This window comes from Grammomys surdaster, unplaced genomic scaffold (genome assembly GCF_004785775.1).
Source record: "Grammomys surdaster isolate TR1022 unplaced genomic scaffold, NIH_TR_1.0 554, whole genome shotgun sequence".
Classification (NCBI taxonomy): Eukaryota; Metazoa; Chordata; class Mammalia; order Rodentia; family Muridae; genus Grammomys; species Grammomys surdaster.
The window spans coordinates 973,150-982,717 of record NW_021604973.1 but is presented as its reverse complement, the minus strand read 5'-3'; the positions used below and the strand labels follow the sequence as shown (position 1 = coordinate 982,717).

Here is a 9,568-nt window from a genome sequence, read left to right as displayed (position 1 = left end):
TTGTGCTAGCCTGTGACACTATTGTGCTAGCCTGTGACACTATTGTGAAGTGGAGGACTATTCAGAGTGGAGCCTAGTGGGAAGAAGTTAGGCCATTAGTGCGCCCACACCGAAGATATTAAGACCCATGCCCTCTCCTGTTTGTTTTCCAGCTGTCTCACTGTGAGCAGCCGTACTTCTTTTTCCACATACTCCTCAGTATGCTGTGTGGTCTCACCACAGGCCCCAAAGCGTGAGATCCAGCTGAGCGTGACCAAAACTTCAGAAACCGTGAACCCAAATAAACCTTTCTTGCTTTTGAAGCTGATGACCTCAAGTGTTTTGTCACAGTAAAGGAACAGTAATGATCTTGAATTGTGCTTATGTTTGGGGTATGTGCTAGAAACATGAGTACTCAATGAAAATGGTGGCTGCTCTTTTTCATTTGTTTGCTCCGTTACAGGTGCTTTCCCACGTGTTAGCTCATTTAAACTACTGGAAGACAGACTTCCAGGCAGCTAGGGTGAGGGTCTTAAGCCCATGCCCACAGTGACACACCTACTCCAACAGGGCCACACCTCAAAATAGTGCCACTACCTGGGCCAAGCATACAAATCATCACATTCTACTCCCTGGCCCCCATAGGCCTGTTCAAACATATGAATCTATGGGGGCCATGCTTAAACATACCATAATACAAAATACATTTAGTCCAACTTCCAAAGTCCCCATAGTCTATAGCAGTCTCAACAATGTTAAAAGTCCAAAGTTCAAAGTCTCTCTGAGATCCATCCAATCACTTAACTGTAATCTCCAATGCAAGACAGGAAACCAGCTGAGCAAACTCCAAACTCTGCATCTCCATGGCTGATGTCAAAGTGGTCTTCAGATCTCCAATTCCTTTTTCATCTTTGTTGATTCAACAAACTTCTTTTTCTGGGCTGGTCCCACTCCCTGTTAGCAGCTTTCCTCAGCAGATACCCCATGCTCTGGCATTCTCAAACATCTTGGAGTCTCCAAGGCAACTTCAATGTTACAGCTTCTTGTTTCACTGTCTGGGATCCACACATGATCTTCTGAGCTCCTCCAAAGGGCTGGCATCACTTCTCCAGCTCTGCCCTCTGTAGCACTCTAAGCTCATGTTGATCCACTCCACTGTTGCTGATGTTCTTGGTGATCACTCCTTGGTACTGGCATTTCCAGTACACTGGGGTCTTCCATTACAACTATGCTTCACCAATAGTCTCTCATAGGTTCTCTTCATGGTGCCAAGCCTCAACTTTTTTGCATGACCTGGACCATCAACTGTAACTGAGGCTGCACCTTCACCAATGGCCTTCCATGGCCTCTACAGTGCCAAGCCTCAGCTGCTCTTCATAACCCCGTCATGCCTTCAAGACCTGTACCACCTGGGTGACTTACACATTACCAAGTACAGCTGCAGCATGAGGTACAACCTTGGCTATCTCTAGAACACAACTTCTTCATCCTCTCAGAAAACGCTTCCCAGAAGATTTCACTTCAGTGGTTCTGGTCTCTTCTTAATCACTACTAATTTCTTGGCTCTGGATAACGAGCATCATTTGACCCAGTAGTCCCTTTTACTTTTGACTCTAAAGCCAGAGCCACATGGATGAAGCTGCTTGCTGGGGTTGGAGCATTCCCTTTGTTCTATTACATTATCACCAGCTTTCTGTTTTCCAAATCCATCACTGCCTAAGCTTGGCTGTCCTGGAACTTGCTCTGTAGACTGACTTTGAACTCAGGAGATCTGCATGCCTTTCTCTTGAGCACTGGGATTAAAGGTGTGGTCCACCAAGACTGTATTTAAGTAGTTCTTCACCTAGAAATTGCTCTGTCCTAGGATGGCCTTGAACTCACAGATCTCCCCTGCTTTATCTCCGGTGATTAAAGGTGTGTACCTACATTCCTGGATCTAAATTTAGCTGGGTTGGATCTTGCCCCAAAGTTCCACTCTTTTTTCTTTTCTTTTCTTTTTTTTTTGTTAGTTTAGTTTTGTTTTGTTTTTGTTTTGTTTTTTGAAACAGGGTTTCTCTGTGTAGCTCTGGCTGTCCTGGAACTCACTCTGTAGACCAGGCTGGCCTCGAACTCAGAAATCCGCCTGCCTCTGCCTCCCAAGTGCTGGGATTAAAGGCGTGCGCCACTACTGCCCGGCAAGTCCCACTCTCTTAATCTGCTAAAACAGGATTAGGCTCCATTTCACTTCTTGGTGCCCCTTAAATACTCAAACCATATATTTTATATTTTCCCTTTCTTAGCTTGCTATGCTTGTTTAAAATGCTCTTCATGAGACTTAACCAGAGAACAAAGTCTATGATGGGTGTTTCTGAGACTTCCTTTGTCAATGTAATTTATCTGAAGCTCTTCACCTTAGCAGACTCCTCAGACAGGTGCAAAAAGTAGCCATGTTCTTCACCAAAATACCACAAAAACAGTCTCTAGGCCAGGTATTGAAATTCTCCACTGAACCATCTTGGGCCTTGTCTAAACAGTTCAAATCACTCTCAGTAACAAAGTCTTTTATATCCTTTCTATGATAACCCATTAAGCCTCATTTAAAGCATTCCACCACTTTCCAAATCCAAAGTCTCAAAATCCACATTCTTCCAAACAAAAGCATGGTCAGGCCTATCACAGCAATACCCATTCTTGTAGCAACTTCTGTCTTAGTTAGGGATTTCCTGCGTGAACAGACACCATGACCAAGGCAACACTTATAAGGACAACATATAATTAGGCTGGCTTACAGGTTCAGAGGTTCAATACATTATCATCAAGGCGGGAACATGGCAGCATCAGGCAGGGATGGTGCAGGAGGAGCTGGGAGTTTTACATCTTCATCTGAAGGCTGCTAGTGGAAGACTGACTTCTAGGCAATTAGGGTGTGGGTCTTAAGCATGTCCACAGTGACACACCTACTCCAACAAAGCCACACTTCTTATAGTGCCACTCCCTGGGCCAAACCATCATGGGGGCATGCTGGAAACGTTAGTACTCGATGAAAATGGTGGCTGCTCTTTCTCATTTGTTTGCTCCGTTACAGGTGCTTTCCCATGTGTTAGCTCATTTACACTCACCAGAACCTGAGAATCAGTTTTCATTCCCATTGCCAGATGGGAAGATTGGGGTGAAGCGAGGTTAAAAGACAGAAGCAGTTCCTTAGAACCAGGAGAGGGACAGTGTAAGACACCTGTCCCTAGAGTGCATGGGTGGTCACTCTCCTTTGCCTCACCACTTCCAGGGGCTCCGGTCCTGGGAGCCTCAGTGTCAGCAGGGACAGCCTTGCTTTTCCTTAGCAAACTTCATCTTCCCACTGCAGTTTAAACCCAGCCCAAAGGGAGTCAGGATCAAATCTTAAGAGAAAAGAAATCCTAGGTAGAAATTCTCTTTTAAATTATTTAAAATAATTTTTTCATTTTATTATTATTATTGTACACCTCTGGATATTTTGTCTGCCTGTATGTCTGTGTACTGTCCACCGAGGCCAGAAGAGGACATTGGATGTCCTGTCTCCTAGAACTAGTGCTATAGATGGTTCAAAGTTGCTTTATGGATGCCAGGAATTGAACTTGGATCCTCTGAAAGAGCAGCCAGGGCTCCTAACCCCTGAGCCATCTGTCCAGCCCCATAAGCAGGAATTCTTACTTCCCAGTCTTCAAAAACCATTCTCTCTAGAGCTGGTTGGTGAGCTGCCAAGGCTTTTGAGGGAGGGGCCTGATGGAGATATCCTGTAGGGGGTGGGGCTATGTCTCAGGGAGGCGTTTCGGGTTTTGAGGGAGTGAGGGAGGTGAGGTGGGAGAAAGGGCATACTGGTGTTGAGAGAGTAGAGACCAGAGAGATGCTCCCTGCCACAAAGAATTAGCCAACTCCGAATGTTTGCAGAGGAAAGGGAGCAGCCGTGCCTGGGTAGCCAGTCTGGTTGCCACCATGGCCAGGGCAGACTGGAGCAGGGACTTGGGGACAGCTACCCTGGAGGAGGTCTTGCAAGCAGGAAGACCTGAAGGTGCTAAGGCATCTACATTAAGGATTGTAAGAAGAGGACTGAGGTGAAAACCAGGTCAGCAGCCACAGCCCGAGGTGTCTTGTACAGGATAAGTCAGGAGTGGAGTCATTAACTGTAATTAAAAAGTGAGGTAGGCATGAGGCTTGTGTGGATGGTGAGTTTGTCGAAAGCTCTTTGTTTGGACTTGGGTGGAGGCAGACATTCCCTCCAGCACTTCCACATGAAGGATAGAAAGGATGAAGTTGGGTTACAGATAAGGATTTAATAGTCACCGCAAGGGAAGCTTGCATGGACCCTGAAGGTGCTGTGGGAGAGTCAGGGCCCTGGGTTCCAATCCCAGCTCATTCTTCGAGCAAGCATATGTGCTTGAACAGGTCCTTGAACTGTCTCTGCCTCAACCTCACAACAGGAAACCAAGGGACTGTTTGGAGCTTGGTGAGGAGCCAGACTAGCACAGTGTAACCTACACTGGGGACGCGAGAGCCATGGAGGACTGGCCACTAGTCGGACTCTGCAGCGAGGTGTTGTGAAGGATTGGAACATGTGGGACTGTATAAGGGTATCCTGGGTCATGGTTGAGCAGGTACTTAGAACCCCGAGATTCTCCGTGGAATTCTGCATGAGAACCGGCAGGAGTTCGGTACCTCCCATCATCTAGGATCCTGAAAACAGCCACATTTCCATAGAGTCACATAGGCCAGGCTTTAGGCCTCAAGCCCTAGAGATTTACATACTAATGAAGGCCAGAGGGCAGAGCAAATTAAACATTCCTCCCCCAGATCCTCCCCTAATCCTCCCCCTTTCTCCCTCCCTATATAACTCGGGACTGCCCTGAGTTTTTGGGGGTACGCCTAGATCCATCTATTATCCGTCATGTCAATAAACCTTTTTGGAACCAAGGACTTCCTCGTGTTACTGGGGCCTGCCGCCGCCAAGGCCCTCAGGCCGCTGAAACCGTAGGATCTTCTTCCCTGATGTGGGACCCGCCACGGCGGCGCAAGCTTGCGCCGCTGTGGCGGCCTTTTTTAAATTTTCCCCACAGGAACAGCCTTGTGTTAGAGCTCCTTGGTGACTTTGGGGACAGCAATTTCATTATTGTTTCATGAATGCTGCTTCAACATGAGTTAGCTCGCTTGGCATCACCACAGCGTCTAGTTATGTTTCTCTTACAGAGTTGTGTCTGTGCAGATTTAATAACCAATTACTCATATTAATTTTATGTTTTCCTTAAGTAAGAGGAATACACGTTAGAAGAGAGAGGAGATATGTTATAAAGGAGTGGGGCAGGGGACGCCAGCAGACAGGAACTTGTGGTTGTTTCCAAGGAATCTGTTTTCCTTTCAACTTCCAGACTCCTAGCATTTGGGCATTAGAAAGAGGGCAAAATGCTCTGAAGTTGGAAACTGTCCAGACTGTTTCAAGGAAGTAGTCTGCTGGCCTCCCTGTTCAGGCAGCCTTCTGGACGGCAGGCAGGCCAGGTTACCCTTAGGGAAAACATACCAGACTTTGATGTTCTGGAACCATCCATCATGGTTAAGGTTGGGCCATGGGGTCTAGAGAAGCTGGGGACATAGATGAGAATCTTAATGGTGCTGGAGTCTGACTTTCAGTGGGGCAGACTAAGCTTTGTCCTTGGCAGCCTTTCAAGGGTTAGTCTTCCTCAGAGACACAGTTTGTGAGCAACTCTTTCGGTGTGTGCACAGACTTGTTTTCTTACAGACAATCAAGGCTGAATTGATGCTCATGAAAGGATGTCCCCAGCAAGTGCACCACTGCCCATCCCCCCACGCTGAACTGTGGGACCCCAGCAAGTGCACCACTGCCCATCCTCCCCACGCTGAACTGTGGGACCCCAGCAAGTGCACCACTGCCCATCCCCCCACGCTGAACTGTGGGACACCGGAGCCCCCTCCAGATCTGTCTTTCATTTATTTGAGAACCTCCCTTGAGATAAGGTGTCCCATTTCCAGCCCTCTGGGAGTCCTCTCTTCTACATCCCTAGCTCTGGCTGACCTCACGAAGTGCTTATGCCCCATGCATAAGACTGATCTTCGCTGTTGGGGCTTTAGACAACACACGTTCTTCTTGGTCTTTCTGGGCAGGTCCAGCTGCCCACATGTATTCTTGGAAAGTCAGCTCTAAATGCTGAGCAGATGCAGATGTGACGAAAACTGTAATGAGCATTCCGTCTTCATCGTATTGAGGAGTCTAGCTCACACATTGTTTTTTGAAGGTGGAGAACATGGGACTTGGAGGTGGTTGGACAGAGGTTCTTCTGTGCAGTGGGCTGTGCACCATTCTTATGGTGAGAATCAAACCTTGGAGTAGGGTCAGGGAGAGTGTGGAAGGAAAGCCACTGACCTCATACAGAGGTCGCACTTGGACATGATGGCTAGAGAGGAAATCTCACCCCACCCCCACTCTGTGTCTGAGTGTGTACTTATTGTTGGAATGTTTTAGAAAATATTTGATAAAAACAAAATTAAGAAAATAAGTCCCGCCCCAATTCTGCTAAAATGTGATTTATATATTTTATTACATGTTTTTGTACATTCGTATTATGTTGAAGCCTGGCTTTGCCTCTTAACAATATATCATGGTTTTGTTACCATATTAGAATTTGTCTTAAACTTACAGAGAAAATGTTTGAGTTTACAATACTCTAACCACTGTGCTGTACGTGTTGTGGCTAGCAAAACCAGAGGTAGTTTATCCAGTAAGGGAGACAAGCAGCTTGCTAAACACAGAAATAAATGTGTACTTACATACTCAAAGTGTCAAGGAGGAAATCTACCTTGTGCTGAACATGTTTATTAGAAGAGAGAGGGGTCTGCATTTGGAGAGTGCTCAAGGGCTTCAGGTAGTGTTGATGGAGTGAAACTGGGGAAGATCTAGGAGGGGGTGTTCCTGGTGGAGAGAGTAGCCTGTGCAAAGATCTAATATTCGGAGATAGCCTAGAATATTTGTAAGCCTAAAGGAAAACTGGTGTCATTGGATCATAGGGAACCAGTATATGTTTATTGGCTACTTTTCTTTGTCAAAAATTTTCTTAAAACATAATTGGGTGTCTGTTCATGTGTGGGTGTGTATGGCTGTGTATTCACAAGCATGGGTGGGTTGGCGTTCATGTGTGTTCATGTGTCTGTTCATGTGTGGGCATGTATAGCTGTATGTTCACGAGCTTGGGGGGTGTTCATGTGTGTATGTGTGTGTTCATGTGTGTGTGTTCATGTATATGTCAGTGTGTGTGTGATTGCTCCTGTGTTCACCGTGGCCAGATTGCTCAGCACTGGAGTAACAGGCATTCATGGGACATCCAACTCATCCTGTGGGTCCTGAGATCCTAATTCAGGTCCTCATAACTGATCAACAAGCACCGTTGACAGCTGAGCCACCTCTCTCAGCCCTTTTCTTCATTCCTCACAAGAGCTGCTTTCAGATAGCCAGACCTCGAGCCCTACACTATGTGTTCTTGTGGTTCCCATCTGTCTGTAGGCACGTTAATGGAAGTCCCACCAGCATTATCTCTGTGTCGTCCCTGCCGTTTGGTGGCATGCCTTGGAAGTTTGTTGCCAACCCAAGGTTAATTAAATATCTACTTGTAGTTTCTACTATTAGTTGTCTCTAGATACGTAGTCAATCCAGGAGTTCGTGTGTGTGTGCCGGGAGTCCGTGTGTGTGTGTGCCGGGAGAAGGGAGGGCATTGCTTATGGTTAGCTAAATGACTGGCTAGTTGTAGAAATAGTATTTACTGAATAGTCTATCCTTTCTCCACTGGTTTGAAATACGACCTTCATAACATACTGACATTGTGTAGATATTTGGGTCGGCTTCTGAACCTTCTATTATACGCCATTGATTTGATGTCTCTTGCATTGCTGGCACCTTCCTGGCTTACTCCCATACCCTTTAAAATCCGATAGAGCAAATCTCCACTCATTACTCTTATTTTTTTTCCAAAGTGTTTTCAGTCCCAGGAAATTATTCTTCTGGATAAATTTTAGAATCACTTAGTTAATTTTGCAGATTAATTTGGGGACAAATGACATCTATTCAATACTGGCATCCTCAGAAAAATGGCAAAGTTCTCCATTGTGTTAAATCTCCTCTCAGGCTATTGGGTAGAAAGGACATTTTTAAAGAAAGTGACAGCCTTGAAGACAACACCGTTTCATCTAGAAAATGCCAGAGTGAGAACCAGACCCCAGACCGCCATTAGGTTGCTGAGGTCCCTTTGTGGTCTGGGTGTGGTCCACTGGACAGACCTCAGCAGTGACTCTGAAGAGCTGTGGAAGGTTAGGAGGTTGATGTACAAAGCTCATCTGTGCTATGTTCCCTCGTCTGGATTTGGCATGAGCCACATTCACTCCCAACACGGTCAGCAGATGAGTTCTCCTGGGCTGTTTTCTATGCGACTCGAAGGCCCTGGAAAGTAATTCAGGTTTGCTAAGATAAGGGTACTGATGACATCGCAGAATGGGAGGGTGGGGGTGAGGCAGATGATGTGCAGGCTCATGTAGCTGAAAAATGCTCCGAGGTCCTGCCCTTACTGAATTGAGAGCGCCACCTTCAGGAAACACTGCGAATGTAGTCCTTATTATGCCCCGAGCAAGGGGAAGAGGTGTTCTTGTTTTAAAGTCAGCCTAGACCTGTAAATGTTTCAATGCTTTGTTTGTAGGCCAGGGCCTCCTGGCTTGTTTGCATCTTCTGTTCTGCATGGGGAGTTTGATAGGAACTGATTCCCTGCTACTTCCCACCCAGCTGGGAGGCACATCTGGAAGAGGGACTGAGAGGGGCGGTGGGATGCTTCAGGTTCTGTGGTGGCGGCGGCAGCTGCTGCCTTGCTTCTCCTGTAGCCTGGGCTGGCAAGATCAGCTCAGCTTTGCTATTTTTAAACTGTCCGCTATGCTCTGGTGGAGGCTGCCTCTACCTCATGCTGAATCATGATCCAGCCTGCTAATTGCAGCAGCGCCTGTGGCCTGCCAAGTACCCACACAGGCATCTGGTTCTACTTTTGGGTTCCCACAAAAGGACAGACAGGATGACAGACACCCCTAGAGGCAAGGGTACCAGGCAGGCTCAGTATGTACTTCTGTGGCACTTCTTACTTCTGGGTTTAATAAAGAAATTTATAGTCACAACAGCAAACAGCACCAGACTGTTACAGCTCACACATTAAAACGAAGGGCTTCAGGACTCTGTGTATTAGACACACATATTTCAGCCGTCAAAGTCGCTATAATCTCCTCTCTTAGAGCAGGTAGTATCCACATGCAAACCATGTTAACAAGAGTATGTGTATCACACACAGGTTGATGTATGAAGTCGACTGTCCTTTCTTAGAAACTGGTTTTTCCAGGGCCATTATTGTATTTCTAAAGCAATGGTGGATAGAGAATTGTTTCTCCAGGGGCTGGAAGCCTGGTGTTCTTTCTCACTGGGCACCTGTTAATGTGTTCCCTCCCTGATGTCCCTAGCTGTGAGGTCACGGGACTAAGAAGGGCCATATGCATGCCCCTCCCATGTGGACTGAACCTCCATGCCTTACCTTCTTCCTAGAACCTC

At 46.6% G+C, this 9,568-nt stretch overlaps 1 protein-coding gene across 2 annotated transcripts in view; it reads left to right on the top strand.

The window, feature by feature from the left end:
- Positions 1-9,568, top strand: part of Susd4 (sushi domain containing 4) — a 128,639-nt gene that overhangs the window by 19,938 nt on the left and 99,133 nt on the right. The gene's annotated exons all lie outside the window — the stretch shown is intronic.